Consider the following 16,156-nt stretch of genomic DNA (forward strand, 5'->3'; position numbering starts at 1 on the left):
CTTTGAAGTGAGACTCTGTCTGTTATACTATTGGTACCCCTTTGGGCCCACTTTTGAGGTCACAGAATCATAGAATGATTTGGTTTGGAAGGGACCTTTTAAGGTCATCTAGTCCAACCCCCCTGCCATGGGCAGGGACATCTTTCACTACATCAGGTTGCTCAAAGCCCCATCCAAGCTAACTTTGAACACTTCCAATGATGGGGCATCTGCCGCCTCTCTGGGCAACCTGTTCCAGTGTCCCACCACTCTCATCATAAAAAAAAATTCTTCCTTATGTCAAATCTAAACCTACCCTTTCTCAGTTTAAAACCCTTGCTCCCTGTCCTGCCACTACAGGCCTTGGTAAAAAGTCTCTCTCCATCTTTCTTATAAGCCCTCTTTCTATACTGAAAGGCCACAATAAGGTCTCCCCAGAGCCTTCTCTTCTCCAGGCTGGAACAACCCCAACTCTCTCAGCCTTTCTTCATAGGAGAGGTGTTCCAGACCTCTGACTGTTTTTGTGGCCCTCCTCTGGACCGTCTCCAACTGGTCCATGTCTTTCCTGTGCTGAGGGCTCCAGAGCTGGATGCAAAACTCCAGGTGGGGTCTCACCAGAGCGGAGTAGAGAGAGAGAATCACCTCCCTTGACCTGCTGGCCACGCTTCTTTGGATGCAGCCCAGGATATGGTTGGCCTTCTGGGCTGCGAGTGCACATTGCTAGCTCATGTCCAGCTTTTCATCCACCAGTATCCCCAAGTCCTTCTTAGCAGGGCTGCTCTCCATCCCTTCATCCCTCAGCCTGTGTTGATACTGGGGGTTGCCCCAATCCAGGTGCAGGACCTTGCACTTGGCCTTGTTGAACCTCATGAGGTTTGCACAGGCCCACCTCTCAAGCCTGTCCAGGTCTCTCTGAATGGCAGAGGGATGTCTCTCAAGTGTGTCAACCACACCAGTCAAATATGATGGAGTGTGCTTGACAACTTCATCATCCAACTCCCTCAGGACCCTCGGTCGCATCTTGTCGGGTCTCATGGACTTATGTATGTTCAAGTACCTCAGGTGGTCTCGAACCTGGTCTTCTCCTATGGTGGGAAGGACTTTGTTCTCCCAGTCCCTGCCTTGAGGCTCAGGGACTCGAGAGATTTATGAAGAGCAATTGCCAGTGAAAACTGAGGTAAAAAAGTTGTTTAGTACCTCAGCCTTCTCCATGTCAGTTGTCACCAGATCCCCTATATAATTTATTGGAGTGGGGGGTACATTTTCTTTTGTCTTCCTTTTCTGCCCAATGTACCTGTAGAAGCCCTTATTATTCTTTGCATCCCTTGCCTTCCTTGCCTGATCTCTTACACATGGGAATTTAGAGTTCTTGCACTCTAGGAATAATGCCCTTAAAGAGCTGCCTGCTCTGTTGTGCTCCTTTGTCCCTGAGGGTAGTTTCCTAGGTGGTCTCATCCACTAGTTCTTTAAACAACTGAAAGTTCGCTTTCCTGAGGTGTAGGGTCTTGACTATACTTTTCGCCTGGCCTGTATCCCTTGAGATCATGAATCCCACCAGGGCACAATCACTGCAGCCCAGGCTGTCACCAACATTTACCTCTTCAATAAGTTCCCCTGCGCTGGTGAGCAACAGGTCCAGTATCGCATCTCCTCTGGTCAGGCTTTCTACTGCCTGGATTAGGAAGTTATCCTCAGTGCACTCCAAGCTTGCAGTTTTCTGTGCCACTTTTCCAGCAGATATCATAGTGGTTGAAGTCCCCTAGCAGGATCAACGCCTGTGAGCATGATGCTTCATGTAGTTGCAGTAAGAATAATTCATCAACATCCCCTTGATCAGGCAGCCTGTAGTAAAGAACAACCATGAGGTTTCCTTTGTTGGCTTGGTCTCTAAATTTCACCCATAAGTTCATTGCTGTTTTTGAAAGACAGCTCTGTGCAATCAATACATTTTTTTATGTAGAGGGCAATCCCACCACCACCTTTCTTTCCTTCCTTGCCTGTCCCTCTTGAACAGTTTATAGCCACTGATTGCAGCACTTCATGCGATTCATCCCACCAAATTTCAGTGATAGTAATCAGATCATAGCTTTCAGCTTTACAGTGGCTTCCAGCTCCTCCTGTTTGAGGATGATGTTTTCTATTCTCTCAGATCAATTTTTATTTTTCCAGAACGGACTGTTTTTCTGTCTTTCAGATCAAATAGGCAATAGCTGTTGATGATTCCTGCTTTCCCAGGCTGTTATCCACCTTTTCAGACAGAAGGTCGCTAGTGAAGGCACACACATGACACTCTCTAGGCTCACAAGCACACACACATTCACATATCCCTCAAGTATTGGCACAGCCCCTCCATCCACACAGTACCCCTGCACAGATCCCAGGCCCTCTTACCTATAGAAACATAGAATCATTAAGGTTGGAAAAGACCTCTAAGATCATCAAGGCCAACCATCAACCCAACACCACCATGCCCACTAAACCATGTCCTGAAGTGCCACGTCTACATGTTTTTTGAACACTTCCAGTAATGGTGACTCCACCACCTCCCTGGGCAGCTTGTTCCAATGCTTGACCACTCTTTCAGTAAAGAAATTTTATCCAATGTCCAATCTAAACCTCCCCTGGCGCAACTTGAGGCCATTTCCTCTTGTCCTATCGCTAGTTACTTGGGAGAAGAGACCAACACCCTCGTCGCCACAACCCCCTTTCAGGTAGTTGTAGAGAGCGATAAGGTCTCCCCTCAGCCTCCTCTTCTCCAGACTGAACAACCCCAGTTCCCTCAGCCGCTCCTCATAAGACTTGTTCTCTAGACCCTTCACCAGCCCCATTGCCCTTCTTTGGGGCTCAAGCACCTTAATCTCTGTCTTGTAGTGAAGGGCCCAAAAGTGCACACAGTATTCGAGGTGCGGCCTCACCAGTGCTAAGTACAAAGGGACAATCACTTCCCTACTCCTGCTGGCCACACTATTTCTGATACAGGCCAGGATGCTGTTGGCCTTCTTGACCACCTGGGCACACTGCCGGCTCATATTCAGCCAGCTGTTGACCAACATCCCCAGGTCCTTTTCTGCCAGGCAGCTTTCCAGCCACTCTTCCCCAGGCCTGTAGCATTGCATGGGGTCCTTAAGTCCGCTGAAATTTCAACTTCAAGGGTCCCGGTTCAGTAGAAGTCCACTCTTGTTATGGGGCCGCCTTGACTCTTGTATACTGTATCCAAGAGTCCGCTCCTTTCACCTTTATTGCTGTGTTTGATATCAGGAGTACCAAGCATGGTCCTTTCCACCTTTCTGTCAAAGGTTCATCCTTCCAAGTTCGGAGATACACAAAGTCCCCTGGCTTGAAGGTATGTACTTGTTGAAGGTATGGGAGGAATGAAGCTGGGCATGTTGTTTAGTCTCTGTGAGCAGTTAACAAGGTGCAACCTTGAGGGAAGGAACAAGATAATCACAAAAGAAACACAGCTACTGAACCTTGAGTGAGCTATCCTAATTAACATCTAATTAACATACAATATGCATAATAGAAACCTTCCCCTGGGTGGGGAAAGCCCCCTCCTCACAAAAGCCCCTTCCTCACTGAGCATGCCTAGGAAAAAAGAAGGATGCTGTGACTTTAAGTGGAGATGAGGCTGGTGAGAGCCAATGGGAACAAGGGTAACAGAGCCAACTTTTAAAAAATACTGATAACTGTTGCTCAAAGCGTATAAATACTTTCCTTGTGTTAACTGAGGCGTGCTAGCTTTGTGGGCCTACCACCTAGCACCCAACTCTGCGCAGATTTGGTATAAAAGCAAATATCTCGGCTCTGTGTGTTTTTCAGCTCTCTGCATACCAGGTGGAAGAACCCATATTTGGGACAACATACTGGTACATCCAATGGTATGGTGGCACTCAATTGCATATACCTGTGGAGGGAGGAAAGGATCCTTGCCATTGCTCCAGTTCCTTGGCAAGTACATTACTGAACAATGTAGGGACTATTCTTAAATCCTTGGGGAGGCGCAGTCCAGAACAGCTGTGTTTTTCGTCCTGTGGTGGGACTCTCCCATTCAAACGCAAACATCTCCTGGCTGTTTTCCTCTAAAGGGATGCAAAAGAAGGCGTCTTTCAGGTCTAAAACAGTGAAATAAACATTAGAATCATTCATTGTGGTCAGCAAGGTGTATGGATTTGGCACCACGGGATGCACGTCAACTACAATTTGATTGATGGACCATAAATCCTGCACTAAACAGTATTCCTGCAAGTGGGGCTTCTTTACTGATAAAATTAGAGTATTGTACTCTGATTGGCACCCTCGCAACAGTCCATACTCAAGAAAATTCTTGATTATTGGTTCTAATCCAATCTGAGCCTCTAACTTCATGGGGTATTGTTTTTGTTTTACTCGTTTTGCTCCCGGTTTTCACAGAATCACAGAATCACAGAATCACTAGGTTGGAAAGGACCTTTAAGATCATCAAGTCCAACCATTAATCCAGAACCACTATGTCCCCTAAACCATGTCCTGAAGCGCCACATCCACACGTTTTTTGAACACTTCCAGGGATGGCGACTCCACCACCTCCCTGGGCAGCCTGTTCCAATGCCTGACCACCCTCTCAGTGAAGAAATTTTTCCTAATATCCAATCTAAACCTCCCCTGGCGCAACTTGAGGCCATTTCCTCTTGTCCTATCACTAGTTACTTGGGAGAAGAGACCAACACCCTCATCGCCACAACCCCCTTTCAGGTAGTTGTAGAGAGCGATAAGGTCTCCCCTCAGCCTCCTCTTCTCCAGACTAAACAACCCCAGTTCCCTCAGCCGCTCCTCAGAAGACTTGTGCTCCACACCCCTCACCAGCTTCGTTGCCCTTCTCTGGACACGCTCCAGCACCTCAACATCCTTCTTGTAGTGAGGGGCCCAAAACTGAACACAGTATTCAAGGTGCGGCCTCACCAGTGCCGAGTACAGGGGCACAATCACTTCCCTACTCCTGCTGGCCACACTATTCCTGATACAGGCCAGGACGCTGTTGGCCTTCTTGGCCACCTGGGCACACTGCCGGCTCATATTCAGCCGGCTGTCAACCAGCACCCCCAGGTCCCTTTCCGCCGGGCTGCTCTCCAGCCACTCCTCCCCAAGCCTGTAGCATTGCATGGGGTTGTTGTGGCCAAAGTGCAGGACCCTGCACTTGGCCTTATTAAACCTCATACAGTTGGCCTCCGCCCATCGATCCAGCCTGTCCAGATCCCTCTGCAGAGCCCTCCTACCCTCCAGCAGATCAACACTCCCACTCAGCTTGGTGTCATCTGCAAACTTACTGAGGGAGCACTCAATTCCCTCATCCAGATCATCTATAAAGATATTGAACAAGACTGGTCCCAGAACCGAGCCCTGGGGAACACCACTCGTGACCGGCCGCCAGCCGGATTTAACGCCATTCACCACAACTCTCTGGGCTCAGCCATCCAGCCAGTTCCTCACCCAGCGAAGAGTAAACCTGTCTAAGCCACGAGCCGCCAGTTTCTCCAGGAGAATGCTGTGGGAGACGCTGTCAAAGGCTTTACTAAAGTCCAGGTAGACAACGTCCACAGCCTTTCCCTCATCCACTAGGCGGGTCACCTGGTCATAAAAGGAGATCAGGTTGGTCAAGCAGGACCTGCCTTTCATGAACCCATGCTGGCTGGGCCTGATCCTTTGGCTGTTCTGCAGATGCCCTGTGAGCACTCTCAAAACCAACCGCTCCATAATCTTCCCTGGAACAGAGGTCAGGCTGACAGGCCTGTAGTTCCCAGGATCCTCCTTCCGGCCTTTCTTGTAGACGGGCGTCACATTGGCAAGCCTCCAGTCTTCTGGGACCTCCCCTGTTAACCAGGACTGCTGATAAACGATGGAGAGTGGCTTGGCAAGCTCCTCCGCCAGCTCTCTCAGTACTCTTGGGTGGATCCCATCAGGCCCCATAGACTTGTGGGTGTCCAGGTGGCTTAGCATGTCCTTGACTGCTTCCTCCTGGATTATGAGGAGTACATTGTGCTCTCCATCCCCGTCTTCCAGCTCAGGGGGCTGAATATCCTGTGGATACCTGGAGTGGCTATTAAAGACTGAGGCGAAGAAGGCATTAAGTACCTCAGCCTTGTCCTCGTCCTTGGAGACAATGTTCCCCGCCATATCCAGTAGGGGATGGAGATTCTCCTTGCCTCTCTTTTTGTTGTTAATATATTTGTAAAAACATTTTTTATTATCCTTTACGACTGTGGCCAGACTGAGCTCTAGCTGGGCTTTTGCCTTTCTAATTTTGTCCCTGCTTGACCTAACGAGATCTTTGTACTCTTCATGAGTTGCCTTCCCCTTCTTCCAGAGGTGATAAACTCTCCTCTTTTCCCCGAGTCCCAGCAAAATCTCCCTGTTCAGCCAGGCCGGTCGCCTTCCCCGCCAGCTCTTCTTACAGCACATGGGGACCGCCTGCTCCTGCGCCTTTAAGATTTCCTTCTTGAAGACTGTCCAGCCTTCCTGGACCCCTTTGTCCTTCAGGACTGTCTCCCAAGGGACTCTCTCAACCAGTGACCTGAACAGGCCAAAGTCTGCCCTCCGGAAGTCCATGATAGCAGTTTTTTAACTCTACCTTCACTGGTTCAGCAGACTCAGCTTTCCCCGGTTTCTCCGATGCCCACACAAAAGGGACTACTGCATCCATAATTTCTGCTGGTATTTGTTCTTTTGGTTCTTGTTCTTTTGAAGGTTCCTGTAACAGATAAACTTGCATCTGCCAAGCATCATCTGGTGGGATGTGTATGCGAATTCTATTTTTATTGAAAGTTATTTATTTAGTAAATCCTGTCCCATGAGAGGTAAGGGGCACTCTGGCATATACAAAAATTCATGAGTGTCCTAGTTTCAACCAGGATAGAGCTGGTTTTCTTCACAGAAGCTAGTGTGAGGCTATGTTTTGGATTTGGGATGAGAAACTGTTGATAACGTGCTGAGGTTTTGAGCTGTTGCTAAGTAGTCAAGGACAGTCCAGCTTCTCATGCTGGCCTGCTAGCAAGAAGGCTGGGAGTGCACGGGAAGCTGGGAGGGGACTCAGCCAGGACAGCTGACCCAGGCTGGCCAAAGAGATATTCCCTACCATAAAACATCATGCCCAGTACATAAACTGGAGTTGGCCGGGGGGCGGGAATCACTGCTCGGGGACGGGCTGTCGATCACTGGGTGGTGAGCAATTGCTGTATTGGGCATCACTTGTTCTTGTACATTCCTTTGTTGGTGTTATTACTGTTATCATTGTTGTTTCCTTCTTTCTTGCTGTTTAAACTGTTTCTATCTCAACCCATGAGTTTCTTCCCAATGAAGAACTCCCTTCTTCATGAGAAGAAAGGAGTGGCAAAGACAACGCATAATGAACTGAATGCAACCCCCATTCTCTGTGCTGCTTGGGCGGGGGGAGGCGGGGGGAGGTAGAGAAAATCAGGAGTGAAGGTGAACCCAGGAAGAAGGGAGGGGTGGGGGGAAGCTGTTTTTAGATTTGTTCTTATTTCTCATTATTCTACTCTGATTTGATTGGTAATAAATTAAATTAATTTCCCTGAGTTGAGCCTGTTTTGCCCATGATGGTAATTAGTGAGTGATCTCCCTATCCTTATCTCAACCCATGGGCATTTTGTCATACTTTCCCCCCCTGTCCTGTTCAGGAGGGGGACTGATAGAGCAGCTTGGTGGGCACCTGGCCGTCAGCCAAGGTCAACTCACCACATCCCCTCATGGGTTTGTACAGCTCTATGGATTCTATCACCCTGCCCAGTCTGGGATACCATCTGGTTTAAAATCTCATCGGTTACAAAGTCCAGGTTGATCTTTCTGGAAGTGGTGCCTGTGGTTTCTTGATAGCCCATCAATTAGTATGAGTGGCAGGATTGTTTCTTGTCCTTGTCTCCATGTTTGTTTTGGCAGGTCTGGGTCTCTGTATGTTTTATTTATTGTTTCTCTTCCACATACACTTACAGGGACATTTGTGGTTATGGCGTCTTGCGACGAGCGAGGGAAGGCAAGCAGTCGACTCAATATGAGTGATAAGGCAAGCTTCAACTTTATTGCAAAACCTTACACATATTTATACACTAAGTTCTACCTTATGCATACTTGTCTTACAATCATTGGCTTAGCCCTAAAGATTGCATTATCATACTCCTCCTACTTGCGGTTACTGCTACGTGGTCCGGGTTCCATCCTGTTTTTCTTATACAGTGCTTCTTCTTAGCTGTTTACCACAGCTCCTTCTCCTCAAGGCCGAGCCGTGCAGATATCTAGCTGTTTACCAGCTTCTCAATGCTGCAGCTCCTTCTCCTTAAGGTCGAGCCATGCAGGGTGATCCCAACATCTCCCCCTTTTTGTTTATCTATAAACAAAACCTGATGGATCATTCGCAACCCGAGGACTGTGAGAAAGATGGACCCTCTGTACATTCTTCTATCGTCCTGTGCCGCGAACTCAGCCCAGCAGTTGGTAGGTGCCAGCTTTACGTGGGCGTCCCCACGGAGGCAACGGTGGCCTTGCCGTACACCGGCCCACTGCCCTTCAGGAAATCCTGGTATTACACATTTGTAGAGGAACGAGTTTTGACACACGTGGCCAGCGAGTGTCGGAACTCACCTCAGTTGTCACCTTTTAACACAGGGAGCCTATGGCGTATGTGCCCGCTGGCCAGACGTGCTGCACGCGCCACAGCCATCCCGTCTATTGGTTCGTAGGCTTTGTTCACACGGCATTTTTTCATAACTCAGCAGTCACATATCAACTTATGCTTAAGTCAATAGCAGAATATTACAAAGCAAAACAATTCTAGCTGTACTACTTCTAGTGATATAAACTACTCCTAGTGATAGAAAAAAGGTACTTGTATAAGGCCATGAAGACCAATATTATATCTTACCAAAGCATTTGTAGTTATAGAGCACTTTGCCTCAAAAGCTTTCCACGTTCATCTCATGATACCGCAAATTTCAGTGTGATTTACCCCTACATTTTCTTTTGACTGAGGTGGCATCCAGATTGCGATGACACCTGATAGTGTCATGATGTGTCCAACGATGACGATGGCGACTGCCCCACCCATGGCCTCACCCACTTCGAGGCACCTGCAAAGTGGGTAAAACCATGGGTAAAACCATGGGTAAAACAGCCACCACCGTGAACCTCGTCCCCTGGTTAGCAGTTGAAAAGGTCCTTTCTCCTTCCGCAAATAATTTAACACATACAAGGCTTTATTCAAACGTTCTTAGGGTAATGTGGTAGCCTCTCCCCCTTTTTGTTTTGAGCGTGATTATCTAACAAAGCTCATTCATTGGGTGTGTAAGATACTCGTTGGAGTTATTAGCTAGCCAAGCATTCTTTACTACCTTTTGAACCATTCCTTGTAGACAATGCAATAAACATGGTACAATAAGCATTAGTATTAAGATAACAAGTACTATAACAACTGCCCCTTTTATTAAGACTTGTAACCATCCACTTAGGCCCAAACTTGACAGCTATGATTCGAGGTTTAGTGAACTTGTCTGTAACCTGTCCGTTAAGTCCTTCAGTTTTCACAATTGTTGAGTTACCGACTGTGATGTATCTGTTAAATTCATACAACACATGCCATCAAACTCTTCACACCTGTGCCCTTGGGCCAAAAGTAGGAAGTCGATAGCCGCCCTATTTTGCAATGTCGCATGCCTTATTGAGTCAGTTTCCATTAACAAAGCACTGAGTGTTGCAGAAGTAGCATTGGTTTGTTTCGCTAGCCAACATCCCAATTTATTTAAAGTGGTTAAGCCTTGGGCAGCAGCGACCCCAGGGGCAAGGAAAGAGGTTAGTATGGTTTTGTCCGCAGTCCAAAAATCCAGTTGGTCATTGCACTCTTCCTGATATTTTCAAATCTGTCATCTTATTCTATGCCGTCGGGTAAGGTTCAATATCATAGAAGTGTTGGGAGTTAACAATGTTAGGTGCCCCAATGTGTAAGGACCACCTCTCAAACGGGAGGGAACACCTTGCCATGCACGATCACCACAAATCAAGAATATTCCTTTAGGGAGTCTCATTGGGACAATAGTAGAGCGTGAGATGTTGCTCGTTGTATAATTACACCAATTGGTAGCATTCTGAAAAATGGCTAACGTGGGGCTTACATCCTGTGACCTGGTATCGTCCTGTCCTGTATAATTAAAATATAAACAGGTAGGGGCTGTAATGCATCCTAAAATACCCAACTCCTGCGGTTCCAACAACTCCTGTGGTCCGTGTGTCATCCATCCGTCCCACTTATCCATAGCTGCAGAGGTGTTTGTTATTTTTTAAAAACAAGGTTAGATCAGGGGTGTTCTTCTTTACCACCATTGTCGAATCATAGTCCCCTAAGGGCAGACCAACTAAGCATGTTGTAAACAGATTCTCAGCAGTGGATATAGATAAGCAAAGGTGGCCTTGGCCCGTTTGATTAGCTAGTGTAACCCAGATATTTTTTCTTGGTTGAACGGAAAACCACGCCTGAACCTGGCATATCAAACACGTGACTATCAGACTCACGAACAACAGGATTTGCGTCCTGTGTCGGTAAAGACTGTCATCCCATTCACTGGGGTCTCCGATCGCATAGGCATTTCTTCAAACTGTTGATTAGCCAACAGTGACAATAATCTATCGGACGGATAGCTATTTGTAACGTGTTCTAAAAAATCAGAGATTGCGATCTGAAACTCCAGAGAACTGGCTAACAACCAATCTAAGTACTTTTGAGATACAGGAACATAAATTATTACAGGTTCTAATCCAGATATTTCTACAATTCTTTGTCTTCCCTTAATAATGAGTTGTGCAAATAATTCATATCTGGTGACCACTATTTTTCTGGGTTGATAGGAGAGAAAAACCCATTCTAATACTTTCAAACTGTTTTGCTGTATTTCCTAACTGTACGATCAATCCTAGTGGATATTGCCGTTCCCCTCCTGAATTAACTATCATAAGCGAGATACTCTCAGTAGGTGAACATCTGTGAGCATAGGTTGTTGCTATCTTCTCAGTAATTTTCTGCAAAGCTTGGTGTTGATCCTCGTCTAGTTGACGTCGCTCTGGAGCCTCCACCGAAGACCCCAGGAGTGGCATCAATGGCCTCAGATCATCATTAGTAATTCCGCAAATATTGCGAACTCACTGTATATCCCCCATTAATTTTTGGACATCAGAAAGATTTTCTATTTTCACCTTAATCTTTATTTTTTGTGGGTGGACCGCTGCCCTGGTAATAATCCAGCTCAAATATTGCCATGGTTCCTTCTTTTGAATTTTTTTCGGTGCTATTTTTAAACCCCGTTTTCCTAAATAGTGCTCTAAGTGCTGTAAAATGTGGTCTGCATTCAATTGTGTCCCTGCTATTAATATATCATCCATATAATGATACATTATTAAATCTGGATACTTTTTCCACACCGGTTCTAGAGCCCATGCCACAAATGTCTGACACATCGTAGGTGAATTTTGCATTCCTTGTGGTAACACTACCCAATGATACTTTTTGCTAGCTCTCCTTTATTTACCGATGGTACCATAAAGGCAAACTTCACTGCATCCTCAGCTGCTAAGGGAATGGTAAAAAAGCAATTGAAATATACTCTTCGATTCCCTGCAAAAGAAATGATACATTTGTGACAATAATTACAACGACATAGAACAAACCCACAACACCGTTTTACAAATATGGCATATTGAAGTTCCTGCTCTTGAACGTCCGGGGAGAGCCGCTGAGACAGTCAACGAGCCGTCATTCCGCATACAAAAGAGTGAAAGCATCAGCTGGCGGTACGTCGGAGTTGACTGCGTCCGTGGGACGTGTGACAAGATCTTCAGGTCTTACTGCCGGCCGTACCGACCTGGCCGGTACCCACTTCACTCCGTCCCCTCCCTCTCTGCCAAAGTCTCTTGTCTCATGCCTCGCCAATGTTGGGCAGGGTCGGATCTTGACTTGGGGGAAGGATCATCCCAGGCAGCCCCCTCCTGTTGCGGCACGGGTCAGGAGGCGGGGGCCAAGGAGGACTCGCCACCTCCGTTGGTTGCGTTAGCGGGGGCGGGGGGCGGGCGGGGTGGGGGGGGGGAGGCGGGCGGGGGTTGCTCGTTCTCACCATCCCCAGCTCGGCCTCCCTTCTCTCCTGAGGCTGTGGCAGCGGCAGCTGCTGCCGCCACTGTCTGCTCTGATTTTATCGCCTTTATAGAGTCTCTGACTAATCGCCAGGTTGTTAACACTTTCGCAGCCGTATGATCCTCTTTAGAGGCTGCCTCAAACACCAATTTCCCTGCTTTCTCCCAGGTAGGTAACTCAAAAGCTGTTGCAGAGTCTGCTGCTAGCCCCTGGCTCTTCAAAACAGTCTCGAATAGCAATCGCCACGTTGTTGCTAGCTCCGCTGCTTGCCCATCTCCTTTCGAGACTCACCCCATTGATCTTTCACATGGGCACACAGGGGAACACTGAGTACATTGTTCTGGGCAACGTTGTCCCGTCTTGCCCTCACATACATCATCGTAGATCTGTTTCTCTGACTTATTTATGCAGCCGGTTTACTCGGTGCATCTGGCACCTCAGGAGGTGCAGTCGGAGTCGCTGAAGGTCCTGGACCCTCTGACTCAGTTAAAAAGGGATTGGTTGAAGACGGTTTAACAGCCTCTTCCATATCAGCTGCAGCTTTTCTCTCTGCCTTTAAGGCTTTTAATGTGGTTAACATCAACTTCCATGCCGTCACTAACTCTGCGGTGGTTTTATCTCCATTCCCAATATGTTCCTATAACATTTTTCCTATCTCCTCCCACGTCTCTGCCTTAAACGCCACGGACGCATCGGGGGGGTACCCTTTTTGGCACCAAATTAGGAGCCTTCTAAGTGTATATTCATCATATTTCAGTCCTCTCTTAGAGAGCATATGCGGCAGGAGTCTGACCATCGCCCCTTCTTCATGCGATGCGTTCTGCCTTTAGTTCTTTTAATGTCTCTAGGATCAACCTCCAGAGCGTCGTAAATTTTATACTGTCTTTGTTGCCTGTGCTATTCGCTTTTCAGTTTTATATCTTTTCATGCAATTAATAACATCTCTCCAAGATTTCATTAATTTTTTTTTGCTGATTTATCATCATCGATTACTAGATCCCACAAACAATCTCCATAAGAACGCCACTCGTCTACTTCAAACATACTTTCAGGGTCTTTAAAAAACCCTTTCGCTTTCCCTAACGCAATTAACCCAGCCAGATCTTTTAATTGGCTTACTCCCCGCTTTTCTAAAAAGCATTTTAAGATTTCGAACGCTACCTCTATTTCCATTGCGCGCTACGTTGACCTTCTTAATTATCCGGTCAATTATTTTTGCAGCCTTTTCCCATGGGTAGCCTTCTTTCGGACGGCGAACCCCTTCTTAATTATCCTGGGTTCAAGCACGGATCAGGCGCGCCGCGGCAGCGTCCGCCGATCTTCTGCTCCCTGGTCGCTGCTACCAGTGCTTCTCCGATCTCGCTGTCCGGTGAAAAACAAGGATGGGGTCCCTGTTCGGGCGCCACTTGCGACGAGCGAGGGAAGGCAAGCAGTCGACTCAATATGAGTGATAAGGCAAGCTTCAACTTTATTGCAAAACCTTACACATATTTATACACTAAGTTCTACCTTATGCATACTTGTCTTACAATCATTGGCTTAGCCCTAAAGATTGCATTATCATACTCCTCCTACTTGCGGTTACTGCTACGTGGTCTGGGTTCCATCCTGTTTTTCTTATACGGTGCTTCTTCTTAGCTGTTTACCACAGCTCCTTCTCCTCAAGGCCGAGCCCTGCAGATGTCCAGCTGTTTACCAGCTTCCCAATGCCACAGCTCCCTCTTCTCAAGGCCAAGCCGTGCAGATATCCAGCTGTTTACCAGCTTCTCAATGCTGCAGCTCCTTCTCCTTAAGGTCGAGCCGTGCAGAGTGATCCCAACAGCGTCTGTCTTCCCAAGAAACCATTATGTGTGGTAAGGCCCTGCTTTCCAGGAGGTAGTTAAACATCTGCCTGCCAATGAGAAGTAGTGAATGAATTCCTTATTTTGCTTTGCTTGCATGCACAGCTTTGCTTCACTTTTTAACTGTCTTTATCTTGACCCATGAGTTTTCTCACTTTTGCCTTCTGATTCTCTCCCTCATCCTGCTGCAGGAGGAGTGAGCGACTGGCTGGGTGGGTGCTTAATGGCTGGCCCAGGGTCAACCCATCACAGGAAGTCAGTCCTATCCCATTTCAGGTTCATTCTCTCACCTGGGAGACTGGATATCAGTTTTCCCATTTCTCTGCTCTGCCTGATTTCCACAGGAAAATAAATACACCAATGGGGGTTGTTTTGCACCAGGCAGTGTTGATCCATTATGATCCCAGAAAGGAAGGCACTCAGACTCTGTAAAGTATCATTAAAAAAGCTAATTACTAGAGCTAACACTATAAAGAAGAAGAGAATAGTATAGATAATCTTGCATCCCTTTAGATGCTGGGAACCTCGAGTTGTGCAGCATTAAATAGGCCTCCAATCAGGGTGCAACACACCATGCAGATCCCGTCCATGGCAGGGTTGCCCCACTGTGGTCATTCAAGTCATTGTAGGACTTTCTTACAAGGAAGCGACTCTTAATAATTTCTACTGTCAAATAGAAAGGATGTTCACATAAGACACCCAAGTGGCATAATCACCGGTATCAAGTGGGAGCTGCCTTCGTGCTCCTCTTACAATGAACTGGCTGAGTTTATCCTGAGGCCAAGGAATTTGAGCACCACAACACAGGCCTGAAGGCCAAGCTGTACATGCAGCACAGCAGAGCACAGGCCTGGGCCTACTCAGGTGTTGTGGTTTAAACGCAGTAGGCACCACACAACTGCTTGCTCACTCTCCCCACAGTGGGATGGGGGGGATAATTGGAAGGGTGAAAGTGTAAAAACTCATGGGTTGAGATAAAGACAGTTTAATAAGAAAAAAAGGAAGAAAAAAACCCCAACAAATAAAAACAAAACCAAGAAAAACAAGTGATGCAAAAAAACTCCAATTGCTCACCACCAGCTAACTGATGCCCAGCCAGTACCTGAGCAACAGCAGTCTCAGCAAAACTTCCCCCTCCCCAGTTTTTATTGCATATGTCATATGGTATGGAATATCCCTTTGGCCAGTTGGGGTCAGCTGTCCCAGCTGTCTCCCAGCTTCTTGTGCATCCCTGGCCTACTTGCTGGCAGGGCAGTGTGAGAATCAGAAAAGACCTTGATGCCTTGAAGCACTGTTCAACAATAGCTAAAACATCAGTGTGTTATCAACACTGTTTTCATCACAAATCCAAAACATAGCACCGTACAAGCTACTATTAAGAAAGTTAACTCTATCCCAGATAAAACCAGTACATCAGGTTACCTATTATGTGGATCACTAACTCCTCGATGTACAATGTTTTTTCAGTCAGGATCACTACAGGGGTCATTTTTGATTTCTTCTTCTGAAGCTGTTTTACTTTGTAAAAATAACTGAATATTTACTGGAGTAGAACTTAAATCTGATATTCCCGCAGTCAGTGTGAACATTTTAATTAGCAGAATTTAATTTTGATCTTGCACTTTATCTCTCTAGAGCAATGAATGTTAAATGACGTATAAAGTTGAACTCCAACTCTGAAACACAACCCTGTGTATTCAGTAACTCAAAGATATACAGAGAGTACTTAAGACACCTTTCACTTGCATTTGGAGGAGAGTCTCCACTATTTCAGCTCTAAATCATGCCTCACAGGAGTTTGAAAACAGTTTAACCCCTGGATAATTGCATACAATGGACATAGAGCCAAAAGTTTTGATATGTTGGGGAACCTGGCCTATGCCTTGCAGGTACGACAGAAAGGAGAATTCTCTAAAGACTTATGTATGACTACTTGGCTAAATATCTGTAAATTAGCTATGTAATCTGAAAACCCCTCAGCACAAAGCCGGGATAAGCGGGCCTCACACGTGCACCTATGGTACCTCTGGTGCCGAGGGGTCTTCTGTGTGAACGCGGACACCACCTCGGCTCGCTGGTGTCATGACCGGTCGCAGGCCCAGACCCCACAGCGGTGCCGGGCCGTCATGCTCCCTGGCAACCGTTGACAAGCAGCAAACCTGAAACCGCACGCGGGGGA

This window comes from Phaethon aethereus, assembly GCF_964289735.1.
Source record: "Phaethon aethereus genome assembly, chromosome: W".
In the NCBI taxonomy this organism is placed as follows: Eukaryota; Metazoa; Chordata; class Aves; order Phaethontiformes; family Phaethontidae; genus Phaethon; species Phaethon aethereus.